Below are 9,719 nucleotides of genomic sequence, written 5' to 3'. Positions count from 1 at the left end.
GAGCAAAACTTATTTGCATCTCATATTTCTGAATATTCTTATTTTCTGTCACTTACAAAGTCAAAATGAAATCCCCAGTGTCACAAGTCTTCGCCCCAAAAGCTGGCACTCACATCAAAAGGATATGTGTTTATGTGTTGGCTGTTTGGGTCACCGTCACAGGGCCCACAAAAACAGGTATTCGCCACATCCTAAATCTGTGCTTCCAAGTACACAGCCAGCAGCCTCATAATAGAAAGTTAAAATGTAAACACAAGCTGCTATTTTAGTGCAATCACACAAATGCAGCAGCTTGTGTTCTCTCTTCCTTTATTTCCAGAATGGACAGAATGCTTGAATTAAAATATACAGATATTCCTTTGTTGTTGTTGTTGCTCTCTAATTGCCTGGTCAATTAAATCTTGCTCACATAAGTAATCCTTACTCACCTTACTACCTTATTCCTATAATAACACAGTTGACAGCGTTTGGACTAAAGGATGCCAAAAGCTGCTTTTCCCTAGATAGTTAAAATACAAACAGAAATCAAAACCAAGCAGCCTAATAAAGGACTATAAGAACTGACAATGCTTCGTGAATTTGAAAGGTTACATTGCTCAGATGAAAATAAAACTGAAATCCTGATTCAACCCTGAGCTTTTGCCTCCCCTTTTCACAACATTTAAAGGCATTCTTCCCTTCGTCATATGGATAGTTGTTCACAAAGGAGTTCATTGATATCACCTTGCTCATCTAGACCAGATGGCCAAAAGTGATGAAAATCCAAAGGTATTCCAGAAAGTGACCTTGGAGATGCTTTTGTGATTCAAAATTCAGGAAAGATCGTAATCCTGATTCTGGAAGCATCCCTGCTTTAGCTCTAAAGAAAGCCAGTGCACCTAGGCAGCAGCTGATTTTAAAGGACAACAGCAGACTCTCCCCAGTTGACAAGACATCTGCTACAGTATTCCACAATCCCCCATTTACAAAGGAAATAAGAGCTAGTTTGAATCACATATGTCAATAGCCAGGATTTTTGCCTTCTTACCTTTCAGATTCTATTACCTGTAACAAGACAAGATGATGATGCCTGTTAAGAAATGAAAACTGAAAGGTAAGAATCAGGAAAAAAAAAAAAAAAAACAACAACCTACAGACCAGATAGTTTAATTTTCCTCTCCTTTCTTTCTTTTTTTTTTTTTTTTTTTTTCCTTTTTTCTTTTCCCCCTAAGTTGATCCTCTAGCTTTCAACGGAGAAGTTGGCCAAAGTAAAATCGCAGGTGTGTGCTGCCCTCACCCTCTGGGTGCAAAGGCACAATGAGTGCCTCTACCCAAACCACGCCTGGCTCTGAAAATAAATCAACAAGAGTTTGCAACACAAAAGCCACCCTCTCGCTTTTGCTGAGCACTATTTGAAATAAAGATAGATCATAACGTGAGTCATTTATCTCTCCTCTCTGATGCATTCACACACACGCCTACCACTGCAGGGGGATTGAGAGAAGTGACCTGAATCTCAAGCACCCTTGGGTTTGCAAACAAAACCCAGCCAATGAGGGGATGCAAAACCTGAACTAAATCTACGGCTTCTCCTTTACCCCCCGCTTTCCTCCTCTTTTAGCTGGTGCAAGTACAGGAGAAACCAGGAGCAGTGTCACAGAATGAAACCGTGCATCATGTAACAGCTCCAAAGCAAGACATTCCCATTTCACACCACAGACATTCAAGCAAGCAGGCGAGGTGAAATCCCAGTTGGCTGCAATACTTGTACTTATTTTAATTGTTTATTGAAAACAGCATGACAGATGCAAAAGAATGGTAGAAGGAAGAACAAGAAATATTGGCTTCTTTCAGATCCAACCCCCTGCATGAACCAGATGCAAAATCAATTCTTTACATTATATGTAAAAAATTAAAATAAAAAGTAGAACCAGCAATAGTAGCATGAGAGAGAAAAGAAAGGCCACGAAGGACAAGAGAAGAGGAGCAAGGGAAATTTGGACAGAGGCACTGGTGTTTCTGGTGCAGGAGCACGGGCAGCACGGCGTGGGGGCATGCTCCCGGGGGCTGAGGGGTTTCCCTGAGCGCAGGAGCAGAAGGCAAGGCAGGCTGAAGAGAGAGGTCTATGGTAAGGGATGCAGGAGCAAAGCTTAACCTGAGGCTAGGAAAACCATTACTTATTACACTCTAATTATTTTGCTTTGGCTGGTTCTCAGATGAGTACTTCGGGAGCAGACTTACACGCGTGCACTGTTTCCTCCCTGCTGAGTCACCCCACGGCCCTACAGAGCACAGAAAGTCCAAAGGCTGAATCCAGGTGTCAAGAGATCTGCCCCCATCCCTTGCATCCTAAAAAGGAACATGTCCATGTCACCTATGGAAGAGTGGTGGCTTTTCCTCAGTGACAGAGGGATCCCACTAGGCACAGAGGATCACTTTTGCTGGCCAGCATTAAGCACGTTTTTCTTCAATTTATCTTTCCAGTATGATTCATTCCACTCATCCACTTGAAAAAATATGCTCAGGGTCATCCCGGCTGCTTGCACAGCGAAGTCCATCACCATACGGATAAAACAGGGTTCAATTTCTTGCCCAAACACAGACAATAAGGAGGCGCATACAAATTCTGTCCCTGACTTTCACTATCTCTGGAAATGACACAGCAAATACATCCAGGACAGACAAGTCATTCCTAAGGAGCCCTGAGCTCCAAGTGCCAAAACTGGATGGGACTGGAATAAATCTAGTGGAGACACAAAGTTAGAACAGTTAGGACATCACTCGCAACAAATTATGGCTTGGAGAGTGACATCCTCCAGAACCAATCCCACAGCCCAGTCCCTCAATGGGCCACAGAAAATTACTTCACCTCAACCACTGTTCTTTGGGGACGGACAGCACAGGAGCAGTCAAATACTTCAGATGCTTCTGCCTCTATATGCTGTCACGAGGAGTGCCTGTGTGCGTCCTGCTGAAACAACCCCTCCCAGCACCGGCCCGCTACGTACCTACTGACCAAATGCTCTGACTCCCGGTTGTCAGTGGAGCTTCTCATGAGTAGTTATGAGGAAGATTTGGGGATTTCGATCTGGTGAGTCTGGCTGCTTTCTCTTAGACTAAATCAAATGCATCTCAGGCTTCCTTGTCTAAACCATCTTGTTCCTTTTGGGCCTTCTGGCTACATTTCATGAACTATCCAATGTCCTCTGTCTCTAGGGGACAACTTGCTGCTGCTACCAAAGGATGAACCATATGTTAGTCAGTCTGATAAGGACACTGCCTCACCATACAAACTTTGCCACTCCTGTCTTTCAGGTACTACACCCCTAAGGAAATATTTTGTATTTTCTTATTTTTAACTCCAAGAAAATTCACTTTTATTCTCAGGGACCAAAAGTTAATCCTGCTGTCTTGTATCCCTACCATTACTTACCATTATGCTTTTACCTCTTCCATGAACCCCAGCTGGCATTGTCCCATTCTCCCATCTGTACATGGGTGTTTTGTTTGTTTGTTTGTTTTCCATAATCTCACTGTTTCTGGAGGAGGTTGATTCTGAAATATCCTTTCCAAAGCCGGGATGGATGTTTCCAGTTGGGGTTTATTAAGTTCCTATGGCAGCTATTTCCAAAGCTGCTTTGTCATATATTTCTCTGCAAGAGGCTTTAAGAATGGCAGCAAGGCTTTGCAGATAAGGATTTGAATTGCAACCTTTACACTAGAAGTGTAATAAGAACATCAGGGAATTAAATAAAATTATATTTTTCCTAGATGTCTGCTTAAAAAGGAAATTCAGGATTTTATGGATGCCCCAGAGACAAGCTATTACATTACATTCCTTGCAGTTCTTATTTGAGTACTGTCTATTTGAGCACCTCAAATAGCACAGAATCATTCATAAAGAATGGGCAAGAGAGACTGTGTCCCATCAATATTTCAAGCTTGGTTATCAAATCAAGAGAAATTCATGAGTTCTGCTCCAGCTCAACATTTGCAGGTTTGATACTATTGTTTGACAGTTTAGGTTTTTTTTTTCCTCTGCATTCACATTGCCATTAATATTTTATACAATGTTTCAGTTGATGGTTATTGTAAAATTTATTAATTTTTTTTTTTAACTTGGCTGCACTAACCAGTTTTCTCCTTTCTCTTTCAGCAGGGAGAAATTCACACTCATTTGCTATTTGTGGGGTGATGACATAGTGTGAAGAAGCAGTAATGATGACTGACTGATAGAAGACACCATATGTTCTCTTCATTTTTCTCCGTGCTATTTTCTGAGAGAGGAATAAAGACTCAATATAAGATGAACTTTCCTATGATATATAATATTTAAAAAGCCTATGACTTTTTGCAAATAATTGGCAGGATAGGGGAAATACTCTTTTTTCTAAAGCATTCAGACAGTATTGCTATAAATATCAGGCTCCAAATCATTGAGATAAATATTTTTTCCACCAGAAATATTTTACATGCATCTAAACACCACCAAAATAAGCTTTACAATTAATTTCACTCTCCCCTACATCCTTCCACAGCAAGAATTCTGAAAATAGAGGTTGCATTTGCTTATGACTAAACAAAGGTTAACAACTCCTTCCAGTTTTAAAATAAATGGGATTGTATATAGGATTCTATGTGACAATTCATAATACAAGGTAGCCAACAATCCTGACTACAAGCATGCTACCAGTATCACTAGAGCACAACCACAACACCAACATCGTATGCCGGGATGTTTCTTTACACACCAACTGTGCAAGTCTGCACAATTAATATCAGAAATTATTTCCTTCAGTAAATACTGCGTTAGCTTTAGCATGTTTTAATCTCAAAACTAAATAAGAAATCTCATTTTCAGTAAAAACCTGAATGAAAAGCTCTTATTGTAGTAGCCTATGCATTTAACAAGTATACCATTTTCTTAAACAAAACACCTAAACATTTTAAATCTTTTTTTTTTTTCCCTGCTTATTTCATTCTCTCCTCTCAAACCAAGGCTTTTTGATTTGTGCTCTTCCTCCTAACTTTGTAATAGCCACTGACTAAAACCAGACTACATCCAGAGCCATGCACGTATCTGCTCGTCAGGCAGTCAGGGCAGAAACAAAGAAGTAAACAAAAGGGATTCATGTTGCCTTCTGTTCCATTAGAGACAAAGAGGGAAAAAATCAATCCTCTCAAATGCAAAAATAAACCCCAGATATCACTGCTTTAAGATACCTTATTAGCAAATTTCCAAGAATGTTTTGCAAGTAAGGGAGACAAAAGTGAAGGAAATCTAAGTGTTCATGAATCCTTCAGGGCGAGGGGCAGAGTACGCCCTGCCACCGTGGCAAGTGCCAGGCCTGTTGCTCAGGCTCTGTTTCAAGGTCACTCTGGTGTCACCCTTCTCACAGCACAACCTGAACCAGGCACGCAGCGTCCCATCCTGCTCACGAGAGCGGCCTCCGCTGATGCAGGAGGAGAGCTTCCCGGCGTGATGTGACACGGAGCTGGTCCTCAGCGTGCCGCCTTCTCCCAGGTCACCTGCCATGGCAACGGACATCGGGGGATGCTTTAAATTTAGTGTGCAACTCAATGTGCTCGCCCCAGTTAGACTTATTTTTGCTGTTACAACCTATGCACCCTGTATCACAAGGAACGTGACAGCGGGAGCGAAAGGAAAGGTTTTCATGTAAGGAACGTGTGTTATTCCACCTCTGAACTCCAAGTGGCATGAATGCCTCTCCCCCAGAAAGCTGTACTACGTGCGCTTTATTTGTCTGTTACACTAGAATTACATAATGTCTGATCCCAAAACTCACAGCCAAATGTCCCATTCCTCAGCAAAGCCTACAGGATGGGGTCCCTAATCAATACTTTAATAAATACCACCTACTTAGTTGGAATAATTGATTGCCGGGAGCAGACTAAGCGTAATGTATTCCTGCTAATCTAGACAAAGGACAAATGCCATAGCTGATTTATAAGGCACACCTGGAACCCTTCAGAGGGTTGGGGCCAGGTCCGTCGGGATGTGCACATCCACATGCAGCGTTTCATCGGGGACGGCTGGTGGGCGTGCTGGATGGAGCAACGGGGGTGGCTCTGCGGGCCGGCCAGTCCCAATGCCATGGCCAGGTCCCTGGGAGCCTGGCAGGGCGCCCGCTGCTCTGGCCTTGCCTGAGGTCACCCGGGGCCACCCGGTGACACCTAGCCAGAGCAAGGCATGTCACAGGGGCTCTCCTTGGGGATTACTTCCTTACCCCGGTCCTGCCGTTGTTAGAAGGTTTACGCCGCTGCACACTCGTGCAGGAGAAAGCCTCTCGGCGTTTTAAGATGGAAAATAGCCAGCAGAGAGTGCAAGAGGCACCTTCGGCGCAGTCCCTACCCAGTTCACATCCCCGCTCCCAGCCAAGGCACCTTGGCCCCCGCCACCGCGCATCCTCTCGGCTCCTTTGTTGGCGGGCACCGGCCGGCAGCTCTGCCCCGGCCCCCGCCGCTCCCCGGGGGGCTGCCCACCTTCCCGGCGGCTCCCACAACCAGGCGCATTTGCAGCCGCGCTGCCACCCGCAGCCCGGCGGAGGAGATGGCTGGCAGGCAGCCCGCGCCTCCAGCGCGGCAGAGCGGAGCCTCCCGACCCCAACGCAGCCCGGGGAGGGGGGTCCCCGGCTCCCAGCTCGGGACCAGCCCCCGGCCGGCAACTTTCCACCGGGAGCCGCCCGCGCCCCTGCTCGCCGCCGTCTCCTCCTCCTCCCTGCGGCGGCCGCGCGGTGCCGGGGGAGGCAGGGCAGCCCCGGAACGCCGCAAACTTGCGGAGCGGCGGCGGCGGCGGCACGGCTCCGCCTGCAGCCGGGGCCGAGGAGCCGAGGGGCGGCCGCAGGTGCGCAGCGGAGCCGGAGCCGGGGCCGGGGCCGGGGCCGGGGCCGGGGGCGGCGGAGGCGGGGCGGGGGCGGCGGCTGCCGGAGCCCCGGGGGGGCCGTCCCGCACCGCACCGCGCCCTCCTCCCGCCCCGCCGAGCCGCGCAGAGCAGCGCCGAGGCTCCGCGGAGCAGGTCAGTGGTGCGCGGGGCGGCCCCCCCGGGGCACTCGGGGAAAGTGCCCAAACTTGCCGTGGGGCCGCGCCGGGATCCCACACACACCCCCGGATCCCCTCAGCCCCTGGTGGCTGCGGGGCGGCGCCGGGCAGGTGGCGGGGGGGGGGGCGCTGCACGGAGCCGCCCGCCCCCGGGCTGCGCGCCGGCACCGAGGGGCTGCGAGGCAAAGTAGAGTTTGTAGGCGCCGGCGTCTCGCCGGGTCGGGAGCGCTGCTCGCCCGGACTTCGGCTCGTGTGCCAGCAGCGGGGGGACCGCTGCGCCTCGCCAGGTCTGCAGGTGGGCTCGGGGAGGGGGGCTGCGGGCGCTCCCCTGCCCGCCCTGGGCTCGGAGCCGCCGGTGGAGCTCGGAGCCGCGGGCAGGGAGCGGGCGGCGAGCGGCGGGGCCGGGCAGGGCGGGCACGGCGGGGACAAAGCAGTACCGGGTCGGCCGGGTTTTCTTGTAAGGTTTTGGAGGGTTAGGAAAGCCCCGTTCGGTCGTGTGCCAGTGTCGCTTTCTGTCTGGAGCTGACTTGTCTCGTGTGCAGATTACCGTGCCTCCCAAACACAGAGATGCTTTTTTTATGTTAGACGCTTACCCCGAGATGCTTGTGGTTTACTGCGAGATTTAAAAGTTGCAGCTCTTTGGAGAATAGGCTGTATGTACGGAACCAGAGGGGCTGAACGGTAAACCTGCACAGTCTCCTAAGTGAAAATCAGAAATACAGTCGCTAATCCGTTTTGTTTATTAATGATGCTCACCATCTGATGAGAGAGCTATCCCTAGTTTATCCTGAGATTTCATTTTGTCAGACGTCTGGCGTCTCATCAATTCCTTTCATGTCCCCGGGATTTTCTCTTTTCCAGGAGCAGGCCACAGAAGCTCTCTGTGTGGGATAACCGCTAAGCTCTTCTTTTGAATTCATGAGCTTCCAAATTAAACTTTCACTGACACCTGCTACCTAGCCTGGTTCAGCAGAGTGGCAGCAACACCCGGGCTGCCAGAGCTCTGCTACCGAGCAAAGTAAATCACAAACAAAAATAGGTGCAAAGTGCCCGGGCCAGGCTACCCAACAATTTGGAGGAGCTCTGTGAAACTGTGGCTGCTGGAAATCTAATCACAGGCTGGTTCCAGTGGAGCAAAGTTTCAACAGCAATCACCGATAGGAATGAAATCCATAGTGCAGAAAGCAACGGAGATTAACAATCATCATCATCAATTAGCTGATGGAATCAAACAGAACAAAACGAATGTAAACAAAGATCTGGCTTCCCCCTCCCCCCTGAATCTCACCCTACCTTTATTTATCTAGTGCCAAGGATATTTTCTGAGCATTAGTTCCAAGTGTCATCACGTGAGGTCAGGACTTAATTATTTATATGGAGACATCAATCATCGCATGGGGATGATTTATTTATCAATCACCAGAGCTGTATAACGAGACAGTGAATTCCGATTTTCTCTATAGGTGGTTGAGTGGGGCTGGGGAGGTCCCGGCTGTTGCCCGGCCACCGTGGGAACCCGCAGAAGTTTCTGCCTGGCCCAGCAGAGCAGGGCTTTGCTGTGCCTTTTACATCTGGTAACTTCCCAAAACGTCACCTGGGAAATCTCATGTACATTGGCTGCATCTCGGTAATGAACATTTACTGATTACGGATTATCTGGAGAATTTAGCTTTTTAAACATTATTCAAATTTTCATGTTTATGTAAGCTAATAAGACTGAAGAGATTCAGTAACTGCTCTTTGCCTTGTGGTATTTGCGAAGTGTGTCCATTGGGCTTATCTCAGCATCTTCCAGAATCACTTCAAAACACTAAAATAGAATTTTTCTGCTGGAAAAAAAAAAAAAGTATCTGTACTCAGTATAATGCTCTTTGCTCACAATTAATGCCAAAAATCAATTTGCTAACATGCTTTTTATGTTTCTGCTGATCACAAACAGGATGGCACAGTAAAAGCTTTTATTGCCATCTGATTAGTCCACAACGGGGTAAGTGAATAGCTTGGGCTAGTGGGGTTGCGAAAGTCCCATGCTGAATGCAGCGGATGCAGAAACGAGCACCAGGCATCAATCCTGCTGTCAGAGTCAGTCAAAGAGATGTTACAAACCGTAGGAGCAGGATCAGGCCCCCAGGTTTTCAGATAGCTGGATGAAAGTATTGAACACACATATGGGATGTTCCTGAACCTCCTCCTCTGGGTTCCCGATGAAGGGTTAATTACAACCAGAGACTTCCAGAGATTTTTCCATTTATCTATCTGTTAATAGAAATGGTGCTGCTGATCTTATTTACATGATTGCATTTCAGATAGGGAGATGATTAACTCAGTGTGTGAAACTGGTGGGAAAAAAAGCAGGCTATGGGAAAGGAGAGATGGAAAGGAAAGCGATGGTGAAAATGAGCTGAGCTAGGAGGGAAGGTGTTCTGCTCTCCTATCATTACCTCCTCAAACTCCACATACCACAACCCATATGCTTTACCATTAAAAAGAACTATTCAAAGCATGTGTAGTACCCCGGGCAGCTTGTGATCCCTCTGAACTTCATGGCAGGACTCCATTTTGGCAAAAGCAAGTCAATAAGCTCTCCTGCACATCCATTATACTGTTCCTGCTGATCTTAAACCAAGACAATTTATCACTGTATTTCAGTGACAGAAATACTAAAATAATATTTCACTGGG

The 9,719-nt window shown here is 47.4% G+C and overlaps 1 protein-coding gene across 6 annotated transcripts in view; it reads left to right on the top strand.

Moving 5' to 3' along the window:
• Positions 1–6,780: 6,780 nt before the first annotated feature.
• The window catches only part of CHST8 (carbohydrate sulfotransferase 8), a 176,691-nt gene continuing 173,752 nt past the window's right edge, over positions 6,781–9,719 (top strand). Inside the window, exons 1-2 of one of the 6 annotated variants that reach the window (XM_084533822.1) lie at positions 7,001–7,015; positions 8,502–8,665. The gene's annotated coding sequence lies outside the window, so the exon portion shown is untranslated. Of the gene's footprint in view, positions 6,845–6,950; positions 7,016–7,212; positions 7,334–7,539; positions 8,666–9,719 lie in introns of those variants that run through there. The other 5 variants (XM_084533820.1, XM_084533816.1, XM_084533819.1 and 2 more) reach the window with 5 other exon arrangements.

The sequence above is a fragment of the Aythya ferina genome (assembly GCF_964211825.1).
Source record: "Aythya ferina genome assembly, chromosome: 12".
Lineage (NCBI taxonomy): Eukaryota > Metazoa > Chordata > Aves > Anseriformes > Anatidae > Aythya > Aythya ferina.
This window is presented reverse-complemented; position numbering and strand designations above follow the sequence as displayed.